The following is a 26,822-nucleotide window of genomic DNA, read 5'->3' as shown; positions in this document are numbered from 1 at the left end:
AATAGGGTTAATACGTTGAATAATTTAACATACATCCACATAAAATTAAACTATTAAAATCTGCTTTTCAAGAAATATTTAATGTAGGTAATATATGCTTATCTAATGTGGAATTTTATGTCACTGCTGCTAAAGCAAAACATCCTGTTCACTGGGTGAAATACTTCAGTGCAATTTTTAAAAAATACTGTAATTATAATCTCAGAACTTCCGAATTTCAACAGATGCCAGTGTTCTCTTCTTTTCTCATATGGGAAAATTCCTTTGAAACTCATCTGAAGCGTGGACAAAAACTCCACAGCTGTATTCCTCAGGATCACTTTGCAGAATCTTCAAGACTCAGAGAGGAAGCTTCAATTCAACCTTTTAGAGAAGGCATTCCAGCTCACATGATCTCATCAACCAAGAGAATGTTGGTGGCAATCACAGCGCTGAAAGGGGGACAAAAATTAGATGGCTCAAATGATTAAAAGCCCTGATTCGACTCAACTTCCCACTTCCAACTAAGCTGCACACATTATATCCAATTAAATTTCCCCCTTCCCCTCTACACATCAGAGGGTTAGTTCGGTTTCCATACTTTCAGCTGATTACATTGTTCATGGGGGAAAAGGAGCAACTAAACAGGACACACCAAATGAAAGAGTATGATGATTCTCTAACAGTTTTGTTTTCAGTTTCCCAAACTTACCGGGAGTGGATGAAGCTGTTTCTTTACACAATCGTTATCCCGTAATGCCTACTTCTGCTGCTACCACTGGCTCACCTAGAAGGCAACCAAACCTTAAAATAAGGTCAGTCAATAAGAACCAACAATATTGTGTGATTGTGTGTGGCTTTGCTTATCACTGATGACTCATCTCCGCCAGTATTAACTATGAGAATTCAAAGCTTCTCTGTTAGCCCAGTTTTCTACTCTGAACCATGAACCCTGTCCACAATATTCGAGGAGTGTCTGACTTCTACTTAGAAGACCTGAACATCCCTCTCTTCTGGATACATTTCTGTTTACCCATAGTAAAGTATAGTACTGCGACTATAATCTGGCTAAAATGGACTGATCATTTCCCTCATTCCAGAAACCTTTTTTATTAAATAATAATGTTGACAACAATAGGTCTTGCACATACTGCATGGATGTACCTGTTATCTGTCTTCTACTTTGTACTTAATTTGTGTTGTTTTGTTACAGGGGACTAAGATCAGGGCTGTCACCATTTCATTAGATTTCTAGATCCCCTCTTCTGGCACTATTTGCTATCTTTAGCTGTTTTTCACCCATGAATATAATCACCCAATCTATTTTCTTATCATAGTACTTGATTAAAAACTGAGTAAGGTGGCCAGGCACAGTGGCTCACACCTGTAATCCCAGCACTTTGGGAAGCCGAGGCCGGCAGATCATGAAGTCAGGAGATCGAGACCATTCTGGCTAACACGGTGAAACCCCGTCTCAACTAAAAATACAAAAAATTAGCCGGGTGTGGTGGCAGGCGCCTGTAGTCCCAGCTACTTGGGAGGCTAAGGCAGGAGAATGGCATGAACCCGGAAGGTGGCACTTGCAAGTGAGCCGAGATCGCGCCACTGCACTCCAGCCTGGGGGACACAGCAAGACTCTGTCTCAAAAAGAAAAAAACAAAAAACAGACAAAAAAAAAAAACCCACTGAGTAAGGCAAATGCAATATGAAAATCCTTCAACAGTAATCTGAACCATCTACCACCACTCAACATCTCCAACAAAATTATCCCAAAATTACTCAGTCTACTCTCTTATTATATCTAATCATTCCTTTTTTTATTAATATCCTATTTTATCCCATTTTTAGAACCTAGAGTTCCCTAATAGTACTGGTGTCAAATTCCAAAGCAAAATATTTTTTTCTGGTCCCCGTTTTTAATCTTTCCCGGCTTCAACTCTCATGTATTACATGTAGTTTTCCCTCTACAAAAAGTTGCATTCTCTTACCTGTGTTCAGGTTCACACCCACAAGCTAAACTGATTCTGAATGTTCTGCTATAATTTTAACTAATGTTTCCTGAAGGTCAGAACCAGAATTCTGAGCAAGAACCTAAAGTAAACAAATTTAATTCTTGAGAAAACAGGAAGTAAGAATTGATAGTTTAAAAAAAAAAAAAAAAAAAGACACGGCTGGGCACGGTGGTTCACGCCCGTAATCCTAGCACTTTGGGAGGCCCAGGTGGGTGGATCGTAAGGTCAAGAGATTGAGACTGTGCTGGCCAAATGGTGAAACCCCGTCTCTACTAAAAATACAAAAATTAGCTGGGCATTGTGGCACGTACCTGTAGTCCCAGCTAGTCGGGAGGCTGAGGCAGGAGAATTGCTTGAACCCGGGAGGTGGAGGTTGCCATGAGCCGAGATCACGCCACTGCACTCCAGTGTGGGCGACAGAGTGAGACTCTGTCTCAAAAAAAAAAAAAAAAGTGCAAAAGAAATTTCAGCTGGATGCAGTGGCTCACGCCTGTAATCCCAGCACTTTGGGAGGCCAAGGCAGGTGGATCACCTGAGGCCAGGATAGCCAACATGGTGAAACCCTATCTCTACTAAAAATACAAAAAAAAAACCTAGCCGGGTGTGGTGGCAGGTGTCTAGAATTACAGCTACTACGGAGGCTGAGGTTGCAGTGGGCCGAGATCACACCACTGCGCTCCAGCCTGGACAACAAAAGCAAAACTCACAAAGTTCTCAAAAAACAACAAAAGAAACACAAAAATCTATTGCATGAAGATAGAACATTTATGTTCCCTTCAGAGAATAACCAGACACAAGTTACTGATCAACTCTCTCATCTACCCCAAAGCAAGCAGCAATACACCAATCATAAACTATACTTCAAAATTAGTATATAATAGAAAACAATGATATCAGTTTAACTAAAACCAAAACAAAAAGCAAGTTTGTACTCAAGTATAACCCCTAATACTGCAAATATTAAACTACAGGTTCTCTCTTGCCATCTGAAACGTCAGCTATTCAGGCCTCCCAGAGAAACCAAATACATCTGGATCATGAGGGATACCTGTTCTAGAGTCAGAAAGAAAACTGATCAAACTTGCTTATCCAAAATCCACATTATCAATAAAGCCTACATTATCAAAAAGGTTTGATGAGCTGAATCTTCTGGAAGACTGACTGTTTAAGGCATGTACACCTTGGGAATAATGAGCAACGCATCAGCAAATGCTTGGACTCCAAGCTGTGCCCTGCCCTTAACACTGAGCTTATATTTAATCACACAGCTTGTTGGATGGGGCAAAAAAAATACTAAGAAAACTGTAGAACTAATTTTATGAATAACAAAATATACATATGAAAGCCATTACTTTCTTACAAATTCACTATGACCACATCAATTTAAGTGCTGCATTTGAAAGCCACAATACAAGCGACTAACATATCAAATAGGAGAATGGCTCAACCAGAATGGCTTCACTAGCCACTGGCAGCTCTTTCAACAGATCAGTATTAGTTCATTTATTTGTATTCACCTTTAATAATGATACGCTATGAAAAACCTTAGCATACCATCAGTCATTCTAAAGGGAAGACTGCTTTTGCATGGTGTCTGGCTGTGTAAACTACTGATAAAAGAACACAGTATTCAGCCATGCTTTTCAGACCAGCAAAACAATATAATAGAATTGAAATATGGTGAGGACCTTACCATCATCAATAGCAATTTTGACAGCCCTCAAGCCATCCCTTACTGCATCTTTGATCTAAGTGTGGGCTTATTTGGTCCTTTGATCAATAATGTGACAGAATGAGGGTTGTTAACACTTCTCAATAAAGGTGAACTCCCTATATGTAGAAGAAACATGATTGTGCAAAGAGTGAAGAGACAAGAGGAAATTACAGAGAATGACAAGCAACATATTAATAAGGAACAAACTTGATCACATTAAACCAAATTATCTCTTTTTGAAAAATCACATATAAATGTGATTTCCCCCATCAATGGTTTCCCATTACTACACATAAACCTTCAAAATGTATATAAACAAAAATCTGATCCTAAATTTCAATTAATTTTTCTGCTAAAGACTTCCTGAGCCGGGCGCGGTGGCTCAAGCCTGTAATCCCAGCACTTTGGGAGGCTGAGACGGGCGGATCACGAGGTCAGGAGATCGAGACCATCCTGGTTAACATGGTGAAACCCCGTCTCTACTAAAAATACAAAAAATTAGCTGGGCGAGGTGGCGGGTGCCTGTGGTCCCAGCTACTCTGGAGGCTGAGGCAGGAGAATGGTGTGAACCCGGGAGGCGGAGGTTGCAGTGAGCTGAGATCTGGCCACTGCACTCCAGCTTGGGTGATAGAGCAAGACTCCGTCTCAAAAAAAAAAAGACTTCCTGAACAGGCATAGTGGCTCATGTCTGTAATCTCAGCACGTTGGGAGGCTGAGGGTGAAGGACGGCCTGAGCCCAGGAGTTTAAGACCTGCCTGGGCAACACAATACGACCCTGTTTACTACAAAAATTACAAAAAAAAATTAGCCATGCATGGTAGCACATGTCTGTGGTCCCATTTGCTCAGGGGTCTGAAGCAGGAGGAACACTTGAGCCCAGAAGATGAGGCTGCAGTGAGCTGTGATCACACCACTGCACTCCAGCCCGGGCAGGAGTGACACCCTATCTCAAACAAACAAAATAAAAATAATTCATGAGCTAAAAAGTTCTACTGCCTTCAAGAAGAAAATACGCTTACCAATGTATACTCATATACAAGTCCTGCATGTCCCAAGCAGTCAGGACTGAGGTCGTCAAAAGAATTCAGGGCCACCCCACCCCAAGCAAGAGTCAGCCTGAAATAGCATTTTAAGGGAGGTGGATAAGCAATGTTACCACTGAAGTTCAAAGAGAAGACAAGTAATTTTTAGGAAGGAATTTTTCAGAATTACACACAAAATTACATTTTAAAATGTACTTTAACCTAAGCCTTTTAATTTGCCATCAACCAGCTGAAAACTAGTCTTTTAACCCTCCATTTAAACCACTCTCCCCAAGTCAGCAAATGAAATCTAAAAGTAGACAAGAGCTCTTTGTTGGCCAGGCATGGTGGCTCACACCTGTAATCCTGGCACTTTGGGAGGTTGAGGTGGGTGGATCACTTGAGGCCAGGAGTTTGAGACCAGCGTAGCCAACATGGCAAAACCCCATCTCTACTAAAAAAGCAAAACAAAACAATTCAGCGGGCATGGGGGCAGACACCCGTAATCCCAGCTACTTGGGAGGCTGACGCACGAGAATCCTAGAACTCAAGAAGCAGAAGTTGCAGTGAACCAAGATCATACCACTGCACAACAGAGCAAGACTGTCTCAAAAAATAATATTTTTAAAAAAACCTTTATTGTGGTGAGCTCTTTGGGAGGAGGTATACTGACTTCAGAGACAAAAAGTAAAATAATGTTTACAAGGGGCAAGAGGGAGGGAGAAATGGGGAGGAACTATTTAATGGGTATACAGTTTCAGTTTGTGATGATGAAAAAAATTCTAGAGATATACACTGCTGATGGGTGCAAAATAATGTAAATATAGTTAATGCCAATTAATTATACAGTTGAAAAACCCAAAAATAAAGTATAAAGAAATAATCCCAATTCATTTGCAAAATAAGTAAAAGTCAAATTACTTGGATAAATCTGCTACTCATACCTCTCCATATTTCTCCTTTTAGCTCTGCGTAGAGCGACTATGCCTTCTTTTGAAAGAGCATCTGAGGAAAAGGGGTCAATTCCCTATAACAAAAATAAAAATTAGTTTCAACATCTTTCACCTTAAAAGTAAAAAGGATGATACATACTATTTAGTTTATACATTGAATTTTCATTCTCACCTTTTGATTAATAACAACAAATCCTTTATCTGAATCACCACAGACTTTCCTTTTCAGTTCTATTATTTTTTTAACTTTATCTTCAATGAATTTTCTTTCAGCTTTTACGAGTTTTTCTCTCTCTTCTGCACTTTTGTAAAAAAAGCCAGAACTCACTTCTCTATTAAGGAAAAAAAAAGGTTACAGAAAGCAAGGAAACATTAAGAAAGTAGCTTCTGACACTGGTTTAGTCCTAAGATTTAACAGTTCACTGAGCTCCAATCCTGTCCCTTATACATCTTCAGAGACTATTTCCTGTAAGTCCCTCACACCAATTTGAGCATTATTGTCCTTACAGTGGGAAACAAAGTTTCACAAAAAATAACTCCCCTAAAATACGAAGCTCCTTGATTTCACTGTTAAGGGGCTATAAACTTACGTTTTTTCATACTCTAATGATACGTTACAAGTGAGGACATAGGCATCCTCCACCCTTTTCTTCATATCAGGATGCCGTGCTCCGTGGTCCAAAACAAGCCCTCTGATTAAGCTGTTCAAACACACACAAAATTACGGTTATTGATTTTCACATGGGTGTATAATATGTTAAACACTGAACTAAGAAGGTATTGATATTTCATGCAGTCACACTTCTTTTTTTTTGAGACGGAGTCTCGCTCTGTCGCCCAGGCTGGAGGGTAGTGGTGTCGTCTCGGCTCACTGCAAGCTCCACCTCCTGGGTTCACACCATTCTCCTGCCTCAGCCTCCTGAGTAGCTGGGACTACAGGTGCCCACCACCATGTCCAGCTAATATTTTTTGTATTTTTAGTAGAGATGGGGTTTCACTGTGTTAGCCAGGATGGTTTCGATCTCCTGACCTTGTGATCTGCCTGCCTCGGTCTCCCAAAGTGCTGGAATTACAGGCATGAGCCACCGCGTCCAGCCTATTTCTTGAATTACTTAAAGATCCTATGCTGTACAGCAAAGTCTGCAGAGATAGTCTCACTAGTAGGCTGTCAAACTGTGATGACGTCCTTTAAAAACATGTTTTCTGCCAAGCGCCTGTAATCCCAGCACTTAGGGAGGCAGAAGTGAGAGGACACCTTAATCCCGGGAATTTAAAACCAGCCCGGGCAACATAGGGAGACTCCATTCTCCACAAAAAAAAAAAAAAAAGAAAAACACATTTTCTAAGTCTTTGAAAAAATTTTTTAAATTTCTCTACTACTTCTCATTATGCTTCGTACCTAGCAATTCAAAAAATGCCAAATGATTGATGTTGTTCACTTTTCAGAACAATTCTAACCATAAATACAACATAACATTCACCGTATTTCAGGAGAAAATATTACTAAAAGTAAAAACAATATTCACCAAGCAATTTATCCAACTTACATCTGCAGGTAAATATACATTTTATACCCAAAGATATTTTAAAAATTGCCAACGATCTCATGCCTGTAATCCCAGCACTCTAGGAGGCCGAGGCGGGTGAATCACGAGGTCAGGAGATTAAGACCATCTTGGCTAACATGATGAAAACCCTTCTCTACTAAAAATACAAAAAAAATTAGCCAGGCGTGGTGGTGGGCACCTGTAGTCCCAGCTACTCAGGAAGCTGGAGCAGAATGACGTGAACCCGGAAGGTAGAGCTTGCAGTTGAGCAGAGATTGTGCCACTGCACTCCAGCCTGGGCCACAAGAGTGAGACTCGGTCTCAGGGGAAAAAAAAAAAAAAAAGCCAACCATATATTGTACAAAGCACCCCTAAATTTCTAAACACAGTTTATTTTTTATTTTTTTGGGATGGAGTTTCGCTGTTGTCACTCAGGCTGGAGTGCAATGGTGTGGTCTCAGCTCACTGCGACCTCCACCTCCCAGGGTCAAGCGATTCTGCTGCATCAACCTCCCGAGTAGCTGGGATTACAGGCGCGTGCCACCACGCCCGGTATGCCCAGCTAATTTTTGTAATTTTAATAGAAACGGGGTTTCCCCATGTTGGCCAGGTTGGTCTGGAACTCCTGACCTCAGGTGATTTGCCCGCTACGGCCTCCCAAAGTGCTGGGATTACAGGCGTAAGACCCCACGCCCGATCATTAGTATTTCACAGTATTCTACCACCTACCTTGTATCAGTTTCAGATTTATGTTTCATCTCCATGATCTCAATCATGAAGAGATCAATAGGTTCATCTTGTTTTTTAATGGCCAAAATGGAGTCCACTACAGCCTGCAATTGGAGGAGCATAACCATTAAGTAAATTCAATTTACAGCAGCAGAAACATGTTGCTTTTCCGAAAGCTAAAGTAGACAGTTTCATTTTACAATTATACACTGATTTAAGTCTTTTTCTATGAGCGAACAGAATGTATTATATGTAAACAGCAACAACTGAAGTAATTTACATTTCTGAAATCTCAATCTGTAATTCCCAAACATTAACATTAATTAACGTTAACATTCCTCTTGTTTTATTAAAAATACTGGCAACTTGGAAGCTTTTTTTTTTTTTTTTTGAGGCGGAGTCTCGCTCTGTCACCCAGGCTGGAGTGCAGTGGCCGGATCTCAGCTCACTGCAAGCTCCGCCTCCTGGGTTCATGCCCTTCTCCTGCCTCAGCCTCCCGAGTAGCTGGGACTACAGGCGCCCGCCACCTCGCCCGGCTAGTTTTTTTGTATTTTTAGTAGAGACGGGGTTTCACCGTGTTAGCCAGGATGGTCTTGATCTCCTGACCTTGTGATCCGCCCATCTTGGCCTCCCAAAGTGCTGGGATTACAGGCTTGAGCCACCGCGCCCGGCCAACTTGGAAGCTTTCTAATAACAAAATCTCCACTTTATAAATCTTTTAATGAAAGCTTCAATTTTACTTTTATAACCCGTTACGTATACTATTATTTGAATTTCCTCATTTTAAAGACACAAATTAGGTATCATTGCCCCAAAAACGAACCTATACAGCACTTTGTAATTGAAATTGGGAATTATATTCATGTTTCTACTATCAGAGATTTTCTATATAGGTGTACTATACCAGACACAGACAACATTTAATACATACCTCTGTTAAGACATCTGCAAGTTCAGCATGAACTTTAGTACGAAGAGATGTTCTGGCCACATCTATAAGTGTTTCCCTGTCCATCTCTCTGCTTACTTTGACTTCTTCCAAAAACTGAAGGGCCTTTTCTTTTGCAGCTTCAAATCCTTCAGTGATTATTCTGGGATGAAGGCCCTACAATAAACACACATTAACACTTGCATCTTCAAGTAGGTGCAACCACAGTTCATGACAAAGTTCAGTTAATTCCTGAAGGGGTATTCTGGATCATCGTACCTTTGAACACGAGGTAATATAATGTGCTGGCTTTCTGAATACATTTAAAAGGATAAATATTCCTTTCAATGCAGAGGAGAACAGGTAATGCTCTAACACAGGGTCAAAGCCAAGGAAACTATAAAGCACACTTGGGTATTCACTGTGCAAACCACTCTGAATCATTTCAAAACCGACACTGTGTCCCAACCAACAACTCACAGATGGTAACACTATTCTATCTTTTCTTTTTTTTTTTTTTTTTTGGAGACGGAGTTTCACACTTGTTGCCCAGGCTGGAGGCAATGGCACGATCCCAACTCACCACATCCTCCGCCTCCTGGGTTCAAGCGATTGTCCTACTTCAGCCTCCCAAGTAGCTGGGATTACAGGCATGGGCCACCATGCCCAGCTAATTTTTGTATTTTTAGTAGAGATGGGGTTTCTCCATGTTGGTCAGACTGGTCTCGAACTCTCGACCTCAGGTGATCCGCCCACCTCGGCTGGGATTACGGGTGTGAGCGACCACGCTTGGCCTATTCTATCTTTTCTATAGATAATCTCAAACTAATTCACATCATTTACTAATAAAAATAAAGACTGCTCTCTTTTTCCAGGAAATTCTGACAACAGATTCATACTCACTGAGGTTTGTTTTAACCTTGGAACTAGTCAGGGCTTAAAAAAGTGGAATTTATCCAAATATAAGCTTTTGGATGCTTTTTTCCTAACAAATATTCCTAGTCCTAAACATTCCACTTTTAGATCTAAATTATTAATCTACACTAAGGACAGATACAAATCACATAGGCAATGCAACTTCATTACAAAATTATTTTCAGGCCAAGAAAGGTTCCATAACCTGTCCAAGGTCACAATTTGTTTTAGATCAGGACAAAGACCCAGATTTAAGCCCCCTAGTTCTACCGTATGGCCTCAGCTATTAACAGCACATCAATTTGTATAAATAAGTATCAGACACTTCCTATATACAATAAAATATTACAGAAACAAGAGTTGTGCATACTTCAGAAATGTAGAGATCCGCCTGTTTCAGTAGTTCTCCAATGATTAGGACATTGGAAGTTGTACCATCACCAGTTATATCATCCTGGGCTGTTGCTACCTTTGCTATTAAAGAAGCTGTTGGATGTTGAATTTGCTGAAAGTAGAAAAAGAATGAATCACTTAAAACAACATGAAGCAGTCTAAATATACCCCAAACAAAATGTAGGAAGGGCCTCTTTAAGTGCTATCTACTTGAAAAAGCTACTCAAGTGTTTGGCTACAAATTACTTCGATTAGGTATCACGCACATGCAATTATGATTGAAACGTTTTCATGTGTAACTTATTTCCCAGGTTATCTCTACTCTACAGATGAGGAAGCTTGAGGCTAAAAGTTAAGTCAAAATGACAGAGCTACCAGTTAACAGTAAAACATAATTTTACATACTTGCCTCTTTATGGCAAGTGTATGGCTCTAGTGAGAATAAGTCAGGTATCTCCTAAAGGGCACACACATCATAATTATTTTTGTAGGTTTGTAATTTTTTCAAAGAAAACTGAAAGACTTCTGGAGATTGGAGAGAAGTTCCAGTGGGAGGAGACTTCTGAGGTGGTAGGAACAATTTATTTCTTAGCTACAGCAGTGGTTGTGTGTGTCCATTTTATAATTATTTCTTAAATTGTAAATGTTCAATGTGCTTCTCTCTACTTACGCTGTATTTCTCACACACTAAAACCCAAATAATTTTTTGTTTTGTTTTGGAGACAGTGTCTGTCACCTACGTTGGAGTGCAGTGGCACAAACTCGGCTCAATGAAACCTCAGCCTCCCAGGTTCAAGCAATCGATTCTCCTGGCTCCGCCTCTGGAGTAGCTGAGACAACAGGCGTGCAGGACCACGTCCAGCTAATTTTTGTATTTTTCGTAGAGACAGAGTTTTACCATGTTGGCCAGGGCTGGTCGTGAAATCCTGGCCTCAAATGAGCCCTCAGCCTTCCAAAGTGCTGGGATTACAAGCATGAGCCACCACACCCAGCCCCCAAACAATTCTGACGTCAAGTTTAACTGTAGCTCCAGTTTTCCAACACGGGCCACTATTGAGCCCACTAAAAACAAACACTACACCTCCTAGGTTAGCAAGTCCTTACTAAAGATATTTCATTTGGATGTTGATAGCTTGGTACACTACTAGCAAAATCCTAAGTATTATTCTGAACTCAAATCAGCAGGAAATCATTTCCTGTTCTTGAACTGCTAAGTTTTGGGAATTTAGGGGATGAGTAAAACGCATACTCCCCTCAATAATCTCATATTCTCCATCCCTAAGACTTGCAAAGAGACAGATTTCAATCCCCTCCACTTGGAGATGAGACCTAACACAGAAATTGCTGTTTTAAAAAGAGAAAAACCGGCTGCGTGCGGTGGCTCACGCCTAGTAATCCCAGCACTTTCGGCGGCTGATGCGGGCGGATCACCTGAAGTCAGGAGTTCAAGACCAGCCTGGCCAACACGGTGAAATCCTCTCTCCACTAAAAATACAAAAATCAACTGGGAGTGGTGGCCCGAGCCTGCAATCCTCGCTACTTGGGAGACTAAGACAGAGGAATCGCTTGAACCTGGGAGGTGGAGGTTGCAGTGAGCCAAGATTGTGCCACCGAGCAACACAGCAACACTTCATCTAATAAAAACTAAAAAAAAAAAAAAAAAAAAAGAAGAAAAATCATTCTCATGCATTTTGCCCAAGTGATTGTGTCAACCTCTCTTAATTTTTCAAATTTTATAATAATTAACTTTAATATACAATTACAGTCCTTTAGCCCAGACTGTGAATAGCAAAAAAGCAGGGATTCAAAGGCAGAGCTGTCAGACTCCAGGCACTGTGAGTACTATTACTGGTTACATGCCACTTCTAAATGTTCTCCTACCTTGAAAACGGACACTGCAAATCTTTCTACAAAGCAAACAATCTACGGAAAATCAAGACCATTCTGACCTAGAGCAGAGCACCTCTCACCATTTCGTGAAGCAGTACATTGCCGTCTTTAGTAAGTTTGATGTCTCCAGCGCCAGAAACGAGCCTGTTTAAGGGACAGAAATGAATCAGACTGTGACTTTTTCAACGATAACTAAAAGTCCCATTAGAAAACGAGATCTTCCCAGATCTTACGGAGCCAGGGATATGGGGCTAGTTATCTCCCGAGGCTGGAGGACAGGTGTAGTGCCCACCCCGTCCCCGCAGAGATTGTGCCGAGTCCTCAGGATGCCTGGAAGCCCCAAAGGGCGGGGAACGCCGCGCTCTAGAGCCGCTTTGTTCTCCCCGGAGACGGCATCGACGCTGGAAGAAATGGCCGGGACGGTGGGGCTTAGCAGAGAACAGGCCGACCCCGAAGGACGCGGAGAAGGGCGGCTGCGGAACTCCGAGGCGGCGGGCTCCAGCCCGCGGTCCCGGGCCAGCCAGGTGCGTGGCGGCGCGCGGTGCCCACCCCGTCCCTCCCTTCAGCCCCGCCTCACATCTTCATGGTGCCCTTGGGCCCCAGGTTGGTCCTTAGCACGTCCTGTAGACCCCGCGCCGCGCTGATGTTGACCGCCAGGGCCGCCTGCGCTCGGGCCACCTCGGCCTTGGGGTTCAAGGTTTTCACCGCCGCCATCGCTGCTCCAGCGGAGGAAAAGGAAACGATGCTGAGAGCCCAGAGCCGGCGCGGCGTGGCTAGGAGGAACTATCCGGGTCTTCCGGAAAAGTCGGCGCGCCCGGCCCGCCCCTAGCGTGCCCGCGCGCCTCCGCCATTGAGCCACAGGTCGTCTGGCGCCCGTCCATTGGTCTATGGCTGCATGGTGCCTGCGGTCCCACCCCTCGCGCGGCGGCCGTGGCGTCATCGCGCACGGGAGGAGCCTGTTCCCTGCCGACCGTGCTCCTTGGTTCAGGTGTCGCAACTCAGTGGGGCCCAGCTTTGCGGACCCAGGAGTTCAGGATGCAGGCGGGGCTTGTGCTCCGCGCGGGGCAGGGCGTGTGGTGGGCCTCCTCCCGCCCCTACTCGCGCGGTTTGCTCCTCAGTCTCCTTTCTTTGCTGCTTTTATGCCTTTTTTTTTTTTTTTTTTGAGACGGAGTCTCGCTCTGTCGCCCAGGCTGGAGTGCAGTGGCGCGATCTCGGCTCACTACAAGCTCCGCCCCCCGGGTTCACCCTTTTATGTCTTTCATTGGAGCTTTCTGGACCGTGTGCTTGATGGTGCCTTAGGTGCCGTGGGGACACACGCGAGTCTGATAAGCACCCTCCCCCGGAATCATGCGGTGCTGTGAGGCCTAGCGAAGATGAAGATAGAATGCAAGGTAGAAAGTGCTGGATACCTTTAGAAAGCTACAGAACTGGTGCGATGGGAGTTGAGACGTAAGAACCTGCCCGTCCGTAGGGCTCTGGATGCTGCTGAGGCCCGAGGCCCCCATGGCAGATTTGAAAACTCACCCTTGTAGAGTCATTCCTGCCTTTGAGAGGACTCCCTGTTAAGGTAAATTTCCAAAGAGCTCCACAGTTGTCTCCAGTATCCAGTGTCCCGCCAAATACCAGGGATTCCGTAACACGTGATATTTTACTTTATTTATTTTCTTTTTGTAGACATAGGGTCTCACCATGTTGCCCAGGGTGGTCTCAAACTTCAGAGTTCAAGTGATCCTCCCGCCTCCGCCTTCCAAAGTGTTGGGATTATAGGCGTGAGCTGCCGCACCCGGCTGGTATTTTATTTTTAATAAATAATGGGAATTGTTCTGAATTCAAAAGGCACCAAAGGGCATGTGGTGGAAATCAAATCTTCCTCCCACCTCTAGTTCAACACTAGAGGCAAAGTTACCCCCTGGATACTCTATGAATTTTTGGAATGCTTTCTGAATTTATAAACTTACGTATGAATATAATCATTTCCTCACACAAACAGCAATTCATAATACACACTGTAGGGTGTGTTATACTTTAAGTGTCTTGGAGATTGTGCCATATCAAGACTAATGGGAAGTCCTCGGTAACAGCTGCGTGACGTTCTTTGTAAGAATGACACAACTAGGGGCCAGGGCTCAGTGGCTCATGCCTGTAATCCCGGCACTTTGGGAGGCTGAGGCGGAGGCATCACTTGTGCCTGAGAGTTCAAGATCAGTCGAGGCAGCATAGCGAGACTCCATCTCTACAAAATATACAAAAATTAGCCGGGCGTGGTGCTGCACGTCTGTGGTCCCAGCTACTTGGGAGGCTGAGGTGCGAGGATCGCTGGAATCTGGGAGGCGGAGGTTGCAGTCAGCTATGATCTTGCCACTGCACTTCAGCCTGAGCGACAGAGCTGACCCTGTCTCAAAAAGAATGACACAACTAACCGGTCACCTACTGACTAATGTTTAAGTTGTTCCCAATCTGCTATTCAGGCTGCAGTGAATATCTGGATATATGATGCTTTTAGGTGGGTTTGTGTATTTGAGAATCACAAAAACATCTATATATATGACTAGTAGCACTGCACAATAGAAGATTAGTTATTAGTTCCATAGGCATTACATGGTGTGCATTCAGATTTATTATAACTGCTGTTAAAAATGTTATGAGGAGGCCAGACATGGTGGTGAATGCTTGTAATCCCAACACTTTGGGAGGCCGAGGCGGGCGGATCACTTGAGGTCAGGAGTTCAAGACCATCCAGGCCAACATGGTGAAACCCCGTCTCTGTAACAATACAAACATTAGCCTAGCCTGGTGGTGTGCATCTGTGATCCAAACTACTAGGGAGGCTGAGGCATGAGGATTGCTTGAACTCAGGAAGCAGAAGTTGCAGTGAGCCAAGATCATGCCACTGCACTCCAGCCTGAGTGACAGAGCCAGACTCTGTCTCAAAAAAAAAAAAAAAAAAAGGCCAGCCAGGCACAGTGGCTCACACCTGTAATTCCAGTACTTCGTGAGGCCGGGTGGGCAGATCACTTGAGGTCAGGAGTTCAAGACCAACCTTGCCAACATGGTGAAACCCCATCGCTACCAAAAATGTAAAAAGTTAGCTGGAGGATGGGCGCGGTGGCTCAAGCCTGTAATCCCAGCACTTTGGGAGGCCAAGATGGGCGGATCACGAGGTCAGGAGATCGAGACCATCCTGGCTAACACGGTGAAACCCCGTCTCTACTAAGAAATACAAAAAACTAGCCGGGCGAGGTGGCGGGCGCCTGTAGTCCCAGCTACTCGGGAGGCTGAGGCAGGAGAATGGCATAAACCTGGGAGGCGGAGCCTGCAGTGAGCTGAGATCCGGCCACTGCACTCCAGCCTGGGCGACAGAGCGAGACTCTGTCTCAAAAAAAAAAAAAAAAAAAAAAAAGCTGGGTGTGGTGGCACACGCCTGTAATCCCAGCTATTTAGGAGGCTGAGGAAGGAGAACCATTTGAATTCTGGAGATGGAAGTTGCAGTGAGCCAAGATCGTGTCACTGCACTCCAGCCTGGGCAACAGAGCGAGACTCCTCAAAAAAAAAAAAAAAAAAAAAAAAGGCCAGGCACAGTGATTCATGCCTGTAATCCCAGCACTTTGGGAGGCTGAGGTGGGCGGATCACGAGGTCAGGAGTTCGAGACCGGCCTGACCAACGTGGTGAAACCCGTCTCTACTAAAAATACAAAAAACAAATTAACTGGGCATGGTGGCAGGCGCCTGTAGTCCCAGCTACTCGGGAGGCTGAGGTAAGAGAATGGCATGAATCCAGGAGGTGGAGCTTGCAGTGAGCCGAGATGGTGCCACTGTACTCCAGCCTGGGCGACAGAGTGAGACTCTGTCTCAAAAACACACAAACAAAAAAAACCTAGAGGATGGGTTAATGGGTGCAGCAAACCACCATGGCATATGTATATCTATGTAACAAAACTGCACATTCTGCACATGTTTCCCTGAATTTAAAGCAAAAAAAAAAAAAAGCCAGGTGTCATGGCGCATGCCTGTATTCCCAGCTACTTGTGTGGCTGAGGCAGAATTGCTTGAACCCGGGAGGCGGAGGTTGCAGGGAGCCAGAATCGCAGCACTACACTCCAGCCTGAGTGATAGAGCGAGACCCTGTCTCAAACATAAAAAGGCCGGGCGCCATGGCTCAAGCCTGTAATCCCAGCACTTTGGGAGGCCGAGGCGGGCGGATCACAAGGTCAGGAGATCGAGACCATCCTGGCTAACATGGTGAAACCCCGTCTCTACTAAAAATACAAAAAACTAGCCGGGCGAGGTGGCGGGCGCCTGTAGTCCCAGCTACTTGGGAGGCTGAGGCAGGAGAATGGCGTGAACCCGGGAGGCGGAGCTTGCAGTGAGCTGAGATCTGGCCAGTGCACTCCAGCTTGGGTGACAGAGCAAGACTCCGTCTCAAAAAAAAAAAACATAAAAAGAATTTGTGAAAAACAGTAAGAAGAATTCCCATACTCTACCCACAGATCCCTCTATTGTAAACATCACATTTAACCCCGGAATAAGAAATTAACATTGATGTAGGATCCAATCTATAGATTTCATTCAAATTTTGCTAATTATAACATGAATGTTCTATCTCTGGCCCAGGATTCTATTTATCCAGAATTACTCTTCACATTTAGTTGTCACATTCTTCAGTCTGGAACAGTTCTGCAATTTTTCAGTCTTTAATGATCTTGGCATTTTTTTTGAGTACTGGCCTGTTATTTTACAGACTGTTCCTTACTTAAGGGTTATTTGATGTTTCCTTATGATTTTTTTTTTTCAAATTTTTTAAAGATGGAGTCTCGCTCTCGCTCTTTTGCCCAGGCTGGAGTGCAGTGGCGCTATCTCTGCTCACTGCAGCCTCTGCCTCCCGGGTTCAAGTGATTCTCCTGCCTCAGCCTCCGGAGTAGCTGGGATTACAGGCACCCACCACCATGCTGGGCTAATTTTTGTACTTTTAGTAGAGATAGGGTTTCGGCATGTTAGCCAGGCTGGTCTCAAACTCCTGACCTCAGGTCATCTACCTGCCTTGGCCTCCCAAAGTGCTGGGATTACAGGCGTGAGCCACTGCGCCTGGCCTGATGTTTTCTTATGTTTAAATGCAGGTTATGGCCGGGCGCAGTGGCTCACGCCTGTAATCCCAGCCCTTTGGGAGTCCAAGGCGGGTGGGTCATGAGGTCAAGAGATTGAGACCATCCTGGCCAATATGGTGCAATCCCGTCTCTACTAAAAATACAAAAAATTAGCTGGGCATGGTGGTGCACGCCTGTAATCCCAGTTACTCAGGAGACTGAGACAGGAGAATCACTTGAACCCAGGAGGCGGAGGTTGCAGTGAGTCGAGATCACGCCACTGCACTCCAGCCTGGGCTATAGAGCAAGACTCCGTTATCAAAAACAACAACAACAAAAAAAAAAAAACAGGTTGTTCCTTTTTGGCAAGAACACCAGAGAATGTGTCCTTTTCAAGGCATCATAGGAAGAGTCACATGATGTCAGTTTTTCTCGTTCCTGGTGATGTTAACTTTGTTCACTTGGTTAATGTTTGCCAGATTGCTCTACTTTAAAGTTACTAGCTTTTCTTTGTATTTAGTAAGCATTTAATAAACATTTTGTGGAAAATATGTGACTGTTCTGTTTTTCATCGTAACAGTGCCTACTAATTTAAGCATTCATCGATTTTGTTGTTGTTTTTGAGACAGGGTCTCACTCTGTCGCCCAGGCTGGAGTGTGGTAGCACAATCACACAGCTTACTGCAGCCTGAACCTCCTGGGCTCAGCTTCCTATCTCAACCTCCTGAGTAGCTGAGACTACAGGCTTGCACCACTATGCCTGGCTAATTTAAAACTTTTTTTTTTTCTTTTGTAGAGATAAGGTCATGCTATGTTGCCTGGGTGAGTTTCAAACTCCTGGCCTCAAGCAGTCCTGCCTCAGCCTCCCAAAGTGCTGGGGTTACAGGCTTGAGACACTTTACCCAGCCCATCCATAATTTTTACCTGAAACGATTATTACTGTGATCTTTGTATTGAGAGTTCTCCATGGATCTGTTGCGTGCTTACATGTCTTGCTGGGTGTACCAAGAATGCAAGGCCCAAGAATGTTCTTTATTGGGCCTTTTCTCAGGGTTGTTTACACAGTTGGTAATCTTCAGAGACAAGTTAATGTTTCCTCCTGGACAAAGAGCAGGCTTGCCCACTGCTTGGTATAAAAACAATAGATTTCAGCCTGGCGTAGTGGCTCATGTCTATAATCCCAGCACTTTTTTTTTTTTTTTTTTTGAGGTGGAGTCTCACTCTGCTCACTCTGTTGCCCAGGCAGTGGTGCGATATTGGCTCACTGCAGCCTCCACCTTCTGGGTTCAAGTGATTCTCCTGCCTCATCCTCTTGAGTAGCTGGGACTACAGGTACCTGCCACCACACCTGGCTAATTTTTGTATTTTTGTAGAGACAGGGCTTCACCATGTTGGCCAGGCTGGTCTCAAACTCTTGACTTCAGGTGATTTGCCCCCCTCGGCCTCCCAAAGTGCTGGGATTACAGGTGTGAGCCACTGCGCCCAGCCATCCCAGAACTTTGGAAGGCGAAGGTGGAGGATCCTTTGAGGCCAGGAGTTCGAGACCAACCAACACAGTAAGACCCCATCTCTACAAAAATAAAACAATAAACGAGGTGGGCAGATCACCTGAGGTCGGGAGTTCAACACCAGCCTGACCAACATGGAGAAAACCCGTGTCTACTAAGAAATACACAGTGAGCCAGGTGTGATGGCACATGCCTGTAATCCCAGCTACTGGGGAGGCTGAGGCAGGAGAATAGCTTGAACCCAGGAAGCAGAGGTTGCGGTGAGCCAAAATAGCGCCATTGCATTCCAGCCTGGGCAACAAGAGCGAAACTCTATCTCTAAAAAATAAAAAATAAAAAACAATAAACAAAAACAAAAATAGTAGATTCCCCGAGCTGAGTGTTCCTTAGCTGTGATCCAAACCCACCGTCTTTGAGGCATCCATCTGGGTCATGTCGTGTTACCCCGTGGAAGTTGGAGGGAAAAGGAAAATGATGCAATTATCCTACTGCCTGTGCTGCTTGCTGTTCTGTAAGCAATAAAGTTCTTTGTCTCTGAGACAGGAGACTTGTTTCTTTCTTTTTTTTTTTTTTGAGACAGAGTCTTGCTCTGTCACCCAGGCCACAGTGCAAGGGCACGATCTTGGCTCACTGCAGCTTCTGCCTCCTGGGTTTAAGTGATTCTCCTTGCCTCAGCCTCCTGAGTAGCTGGGACTACAGGCACGCACCACCACACCCGGCTAATTTTTGTATTTTCAGTAGAGACAGGATTTCACCATGTTGACCAGGATGGTCTCGATCTCCTGACCTCATGATCCACCTGCCTCAGCCTCCCAAAGTCCTGGGATTATAGGCATGAGCCACCGTGCTTGGCCAGGAGTCTTGTTTCTTAGGCCACATCCATAAAACAAGCAAGAGGCTAATGTATTAGTTTGTAAGTAGGGTAAAATCAAATCTCAACCTAACAGTTTGCAAGTGGTAATTTTCTATTCATTTTTATTTCATATATATTTTTGAGATAGGGTCTCATTCTGGTGCCCAGGCTGGAGTGCAGTGGCGCAGTCACTGCTTACTGCAACCTCAGCCTCCTGGGCTCAAGTGATACACCATCGTGCCTGGCTAATTTTTTTTCAGAGACAAGGTCTCCGAAAAGCTGTGTTGCTTAGGCTGGTCTTGAATTCCTGCCTCAAGCCATCCTCCCACTTTGGCCTACCAAATTGCTAGGTAGGATTCAGAAGTGAGCCACTACACCTGGCCAATTTTCTGCTTTCATCATTCATTTTACACTTATCGGTTGGAATTCTGCTGTAAGGAAGAACTTTCCCTTCTCCTCCATGAATGAGTGAATGAGTGAATGAATTTGTATCAGTATGGATTCAAGAATTCTTTTTTTTTTTTTTGAAACAGAGTTTCACTCTTGTTGCCCAGGCTGGAGTGCAATGGCGCCATCTCAGCTCGCTGCAACCTCCACCTACCGGGTTCAAGCGCTTGCCCTGCCTTAGCCTCCTGAGTAGCTGGGATTACAGGCATGCACCACCATGCCAAGCTAATTTTGTATTTTTAGTAGAGATGGTGTTTCTCCATGTTGGTTAGGCTGGTCTCGAACTCCCAACCTCAAGTGATCTGCCTGCCTGGATTATAAGCATGAGTCACCACACCTGGCCCTTTTTTTTTTTGAGATGGAGTCTCACTGTCACTCAGGCTAAATAAAGTGCAGTGGCGCAATCATTAGCTCACTGCAGCTTTGAACTCTTGGGCTCAAATGATCCTCTCACCTCAGCCTCCCAAGTAGCTAGCCTCAAGCGATCCTCCTGCCTCAGCCTCCCTAAGTGCTGGCATTACAGGTGTCAGCCATGGTGACTGACCTATTATCTGATTTTAGCCAGCAATGTTTTTCTTGATATTGTTCTTACACTGTTAATTAAATGTGATTTAAATAATCTTTTAACTCTCAGTTATTATAGATGAAACAGCCTGCAAAAACTCACCCTACTTCGTTGATTCCATAATCTTTGTCCTCCTAATTTTTCTATTGCATCATTTCTATATTGTCAGAGTAGGTAACATTTACATTCTGTTTTTTCTCCCCAAAACCTGGGTTTGTTTAGTCTTAGTTTTGCAGTTCTATACACTCAGTGCTCCTGCTTGTCCCTTTGCTGAAGTTCCCTTTGCTATCCATTGGTGAGTAATGTTTATTCATTAGCAGTTTCCTCAAGAAAAACATTCCCATGGGAGGCCGGGCACAGTGGCCCATGCCTGTAATCCAGCACTTTGTGAGGCCAAGGTGGGCAGACCACCTGAGGTTGGGAGTTCGAGACCAGCCTGACCAACATGGAGAACCCTGTCTCTACTAAAAATACAAAAATAGCCAGGCGTGGTGGCACATGCCTGTATTCCCAGCTACGTGGGGGGCTGAGGCAGGAGAATCGCTTGAACCTAGGAGGCAGAAGTTGCGGTGCGCCAAGATCACGCCATTGCACTCCAGCCTGGGCAACAAGACGAAACTCTGTCTCAAAAAAAGAAAAATATTCCCATGGGAAAAATATCCCCAGAATTCCTGTATGTTCAAAACTATCATTTGTAGCCTTTGTGTGTGAATGATGGCTTGGTTTGTTTTGAAACAAAAAATCACTGGCTCATACTTTATTCATTTGTTTTTTTGAGACAAGGTCTTGCTCTGTTGCCCAGACTGGAGTGCAGTGGCATGATCACAGCTCACTGCAGCTTCCACCCCTGGGGACCAAGCCATCCTCCCACCTTAGCCTCCCAACAGGTGTGCACCACCAAGCCCAGCAAATTTTTTTTTTTTTTTTTTTGTAGACACAGGGTTGGGGTGGGGGTGGGGGGGGTCTCATGTTGCCCAGGCTGGTCTCGAACTCCTGATCCTAAGTGATCCTCCTACTTTGGCCTCCCAAAGTGCTAGGATTACAGGCATGAGGCACCATGCCTGGCCTATATATCTTTAAATATTTATTTGCTTATTTTTAGAGATGGGGGTCTTACTCTGTTGCTGAGGCTGGCCTTGAAATCCTGGCCTCATGTGATCCTCCTACCTCAACCTGCCCAGTAGCTGGGACTACAGGTTCAAGTCACCACACCTAGTTAAATACTTATTTGTTCTAATGTTTTTGTTATCTTCTTTGGAAATTTCAGTTGTGCATATGTTGGCTCTCTTTGGTCTGTTTTGTATAGCTATCTTTTTTTTTTTTTTTTGAGACAGAGTCTTGCTCTGTCACCCAGGCTGGAGTGCAGTGGTGCCATCTAAGCTCACTGCAACCTCTGCCTCCCAAGTTCAAGCAATTCTTATGCCTTAGCCTCCCAAGTAGCTGGGATTACAGGCTTGCACCACCTTGCCTGGCAAATTTTTGTATTTTCAGTAGAGACAGGGTTTCATCATGTTGGCCAGGCTGGTCTTGAACTCGCGACCTCAGTTGATCTGCCTACCTTGGCCTCCCAAAGTACTGGGATAACAAGCGTGATCTACTGCACCTGGCCGGCTGTCATTTTTTTCTCTAATTGCATTTAATTCCTTTTGTTTGGTCCTCTCATTTTTATCCTCCATATTGGTTAATATATTTTTCATAGTATCCACTTATATTTTTGCTGTTTTTAGCTTCATCTTCACTTCTGTGATGGTTATTTTACCTATTTGTTGGAGATGGCATCTCAATATGTTTCCTAGGCTGGATTTGAACTCCTGGGCTCAAGTGATCCTCTTGCCTCAACCTCCTGAGTAGTTGGCATTATAGGCATGTGCTACCATGCCCAGCATGATAGTTATGTTTTTCCCTTCTATTTCCTTTGATTTTTTTTCTTTTTTTGGGACAGGGTCCCACTCCGTTGCCCAAGCTGAAGTGCAGTGGCATGAACATGTTTCACTGCAGCCTCAACCTCCTGGGCTCAAGCTTTCTTCCTGCCTCAGCCTCCCGTGTAGCTGGGACCACAAGCACTCGCCACCACGCCTGGACAATTTTTTGATGTTTTGTAGAGACAGTGCTTCACTTTGTTGCCTACGCTGGTCTTGAACTCCTGGCCTCAAGCAGTCTTTCTGCTTTGGCCTCCCAGAGTGCTGAGATTACAGGTGTTAGTCACTGTGCCCAGCCCCCTTCTGCCTTTTTCCTGGATTTTGTCAGTTTTGTCTCATCTTCTTGTCTTATTTTGTCATCTTTTCCATGAATTCCTATATTTGTATTTTTGTTTGTCCTCCATGGAAAGAATTCATTGTTTTGTTTTTTGTTTTTTGTTCTTCAAACAGATCTTTTTTTTTTTTTGAGACAGAGTCTCGCTCTGTTGCTCAGGCTGGAGTGCAGTGGTGGGATCTTGACTCACTGCAACCTCCGCCTCTCAAGTTCAAGCAATTTTCCTACCTCAGCCTCCCTAGCAGCTGGGATTACAGGTGTGTGACACCACGCCCGGCTAATTTTTGTATTTTTAGTAGAGACAAGGTTTCACCACGTTGGCCAGGCTGGTCTGGAACCCCTGACCTCAGATGATCCACCTACCTCAGCCTCCCAGAGTGCTAGGATTACAGGTGTACAGGTGTGAGCCACCGAGCCCGGTCCAGATCTTTTTTTTTAAGGCAAAGTCTTGCTCTGTCACTCAGGCTGGAGTGCAGTGGCACAATCTCAGCTGGCTGCAACCTTTGCCTCCCAGTTCCAGCAGTTCTCCTGCCTCAGCCTTACAAGTAGCTGGGATTACAGGCGTGTACCACCATTCACCATGCCCGGCTAATTTTTCTATTTTTATTAGAGACAGGGTTTTGCCATGTTGTCCCAGCTGGCTTCCAACTCCTGGCCTCAAGTGATCTGCCAACCTTGGCCTCCCAAAGTGCTGGGATTACAGGCGTGAGCCACTGTGCCCAGCGCACTCACATGTTTCTGATGTCTTTCCATGTCCAAATTTTCTCTTCTTACAAGGACACTGATCAGATTAGATTAGGGCTCACTCTAAAGACCTCATTTTAACATAATCACCTCTTTAAAGACCTTGTCTCCGGGACAGGTGAGGTGGCTCATACCTGTAATCTCAGCACTTTGGGACACTGAGGCGGGCAGATCACGAGGTCAAGAGATCAAGACCATTCTGGCCAACATGGTGAAACTCCATCTATACTAAAAATACAAAAATTAGCTGGGCATGGTGGTGGGCACCTGTAGTCCCAGCTACTCAGGAGGCTGAGGCAGGAGAATTGCTTGAACCGGGAGGTGGAGGTTGCAGTGAGCTGAGATCACACCACTGCACTCCAGCCTGGCAACAGAGCAAGACTCAGTTTCAAACGAACGAACATACAAACGAAAACCTTGTCGCCAAATATAGTCACATTCTGAGGTACTGGGGGTTAAGACTTCAAGATGTGGACTTTGGGGGAGCACAGTTCAGCCCATAACAAAGGTGTCCCTTTCTTTTTTCTTTCTTTAATCCATTATAGAATGAGCTGTATTCTTCTGGACTGATCATTTGCAAGGGTCTTCTCTGAAGGAAAGGGACCAGGGTAGTTTTCCAAGCTTCCCAATGCAAATGAAGATTTTCAGCTGCCACAGTCAGACTGTGTCATTCAATGTGGCTCTTGGTGGTTTTTTTGTAGCTCTGCCTCCTTTGCTGTGTACTATTTTTTGTTTTGTTTTGTTTATTTTTATTTTTGTTGTTTCTTTGCACTGTTCTAAACTGGCCCTGTAGGGCTTCTCCTCCCAGTCCAGTACTCCCTAGCATCACCACCAATCACTGCACATAGGGCACACAGCCCCTGCATTTCCTGTGAGCTCTTCATCTACTTTCTTCCTTTTTTTTTCTGGAGTACAGTGGTGCAATCTCAGCTCATTGCAACCTCCATCTCCTGGATTCAAGGGATTCTTGTGCCTCAGCCTCCCCAGTAGCTGGGATTACAGTTGTGAGCCACCGTGCCCGGCCTTTTTTGGTATTTTTTTTTGTAGAGATGGGGTTTTGCTATGTCACCCGGGCTGGTCTCAAATTCCTGGACTCAAGCAGTCCGCCTGCCTTGGCCTCCCAAAGTGCTGGGATTACAGGCGCGAGTGGCTCCTGCTCTCACTGTCTCTCTGTCCTTTTAAGTGATAGAGTCTTAGGGCCAGGTGCAGTGGCTCACGCCTGTAATACCAGCACTTTTGGAGGTCAAGGTGGGCGGATGACGAGGTCAGGAGTTCAAGACCAGCCTGACCAGCATGGTGAAACCCCGTCTCTACTAAAAATACAAAAATTAGCTGGGCATGGTGGCACGCGCATGTAATCCCAGCTACTTGGGAGGCTGAGGCAGGAGAATCACTTGAACCCGGGAGGCAGAGGTTGCAGTAAGTTGAGATTGCGCCACTGTAGTCCAGTCTGGGCCACAGAGCAAGCCTCCACCTCAAACAAACAAACAAACAACAACAACAAAAAAAAACAAAAGAGATAGAGTCTTGCTATGACGACCAGGTTCATCTCAAATTCTTAGGCTCAAGCAATCCTCTTGCCTTAGCTTCCTAAAGTGTTTGGATTATAGGCATGAGCTACTGTGCTGGCCAAAATAGAATGTTAATGACACACCCTACATTGAATTTACTTGGAAGGCTGATTCTTTTCCCATGCCCTCCCTAGGAGAGTGAGCTGGGTTTTAGGACCTTAACTCTGCCCATAAGATGCTCAGGCCAGGAGAGATGCCCTTCGCCCCTTGGGTTACAGGGGTTTCAACTCCCCTTCTGCTTGACTGAGACTTGCCCTCAGTTCTTTTTATCCCTGCTCTGCTGTGCTTATTTCAAACAACACATGTTTGCACTGTGGCATGAACAGCTCACCTTCAGAGAGTATGTTTTAGCAGGTGTTTTTTGGGATCTGCGTCTGCCTCTTCCCGTGTAACTTTGGTAGCCCTTGTGCAGGTCTTGGAGTCTCCAGTGACTTTTTGTCTTCTGGTTTTGCTGAATATGGGATTTCTGCCTCATTCACCCCTCAACCACATCTCCCTATCACTTTGCATAATTTCTAGGAGGAGGAAGGGGAAGATTCGGTCAAATATTGCTGCAGTTCTTATACTGTAATCATACCACTTTGTAATATAAATTTTCCCCACTTTTTCCATGATAAAGATAGCTGTAGGCAAGGTGTGGTGGCTTACAACTATAATCCCAGTGCTTGAACCCGGAAGGTGGAGATTTCAGTGAGCTGAGATTGCACCACTGCACTCCAGCCTGGACAGTGACAGAGTCACACACTGTCTCAAAAAAATAAAAATTAAATAAATAAATAAACAGTGTTTCCTCTTTTATATAGCTATATAGACATAGATATATAACCATATACCATACCTGGATATAGACACACATAGAGATTTCTTTGTTCAAAACTGGGGACTCAAACTATGTGTATGTTCTGCAACTTCCTTTATTCATGTGACCTGTCATGAGCATATTTCCATGGCGTGACTTATTTTGAATCCCAATGTTTATATTAAATCACATTTTAAACTGTGTTTACTGTATTCTTCTAAGACATTTATGCTATTTTAAGGTACTGGTATTTATTTATTTAGCGATAAGAGTCTTTCTCTGTCACCAGGCTGGAGTGCAGTGGCATGATCTCGGCTCACTGCAACCTCCGCCTCCTGGGTTCAAGCGATTCCCCTGCCTCAGCCTCCCTAGTAGCTGGGACTACAGGTACGTGCCACCATGCCCGGCTGATTTTTTGTATTTTAGTAGAGATGGGGTTTTGCCATGTTGGCCAGGATGGTCTCGATCTCCTGACATTGTGATCTGCCTGCCTCAGCCTCCCAAGTGCTGGGATTACAGGCATGAGCTACTGCACCCTGCCAGCAATGTATTGGTATTTAACATATTGATATGAAATATTACATTTGTTAGCAAATATTTTATACACACAGATACAAAAAGCATCTGTACACCTACTATCCTACTTAAAGAAACATTATTGTTATAATGCCAGTGATTAACTCTACATACCTTTTCTCAATCTCATTTCCTTCCTTAATTTCAGAAGTAACTACTGAACTGAATTTTATGTTGTAAGTTATCATTTATGACATTAAATGATATTCTCTTTTTAAAGTTTCCAGTGGCGATTGGAGTACCACAGTAACTGAGAATGTTCACAGTATTGCTGTGAAAATTCTTATATATGTGGCTCCTCCAATCATACAAGTGTCAGGGTTTTTTTTGTTTTGTTTTGTTT

At 44.4% G+C, this 26,822-nt stretch overlaps 2 protein-coding genes, 2 non-coding genes and 1 pseudogene across 17 annotated transcripts in view; 2 read left to right on the top strand and 3 right to left on the bottom strand.

Annotated features, from left to right (window-relative positions):
- Positions 1–26,822, top strand: part of RABGEF1 (RAB guanine nucleotide exchange factor 1) — a 1,203,668-nt gene that overhangs the window by 595,929 nt on the left and 580,917 nt on the right. The gene's annotated exons all lie outside the window — the stretch shown is intronic.
- CRCP (CGRP receptor component) overlaps positions 1–26,822 on the top strand; it is a 344,305-nt gene that overhangs the window by 272,386 nt on the left and 45,097 nt on the right. The gene's annotated exons all lie outside the window — the stretch shown is intronic.
- Positions 223–12,883, bottom strand: LOC117073355 (annotated as a pseudogene). The gene is made up of 15 exons (XR_004433208.1): positions 12,660–12,883; positions 12,163–12,226; positions 10,170–10,304; positions 8,888–9,061; positions 7,957–8,060; positions 6,271–6,381; positions 5,853–6,012; positions 5,672–5,754; positions 4,725–4,821; positions 3,993–4,003; positions 3,685–3,911; positions 3,172–3,284; positions 1,968–2,070; positions 692–766; positions 223–431 (listed from the first exon to the last, which is right to left on the bottom strand). The product of XR_004433208.1 is annotated as a T-complex protein 1 subunit zeta-like (transcript).
- On the bottom strand, positions 3,497–3,631 carry LOC117073867. The gene has a single exon (XR_004433417.1). It is a non-coding gene; the product is annotated as a small nucleolar RNA SNORA15 (small nucleolar RNA).
- LOC117073875 lies at positions 9,183–9,313 on the bottom strand. The gene has a single exon (XR_004433425.1). It is a non-coding gene; the product is annotated as a small nucleolar RNA SNORA22 (small nucleolar RNA).

Source organism: Trachypithecus francoisi, unplaced genomic scaffold, assembly GCF_009764315.1.
Source record: "Trachypithecus francoisi isolate TF-2019V2 unplaced genomic scaffold, Tfra_2.0 Lachesis_group4, whole genome shotgun sequence".
NCBI lineage: Eukaryota > Metazoa > Chordata > Mammalia > Primates > Cercopithecidae > Trachypithecus > Trachypithecus francoisi.
Note: the sequence above shows the minus strand (reverse complement) of the source record. Positions and strands in the feature narration are given on the sequence as shown.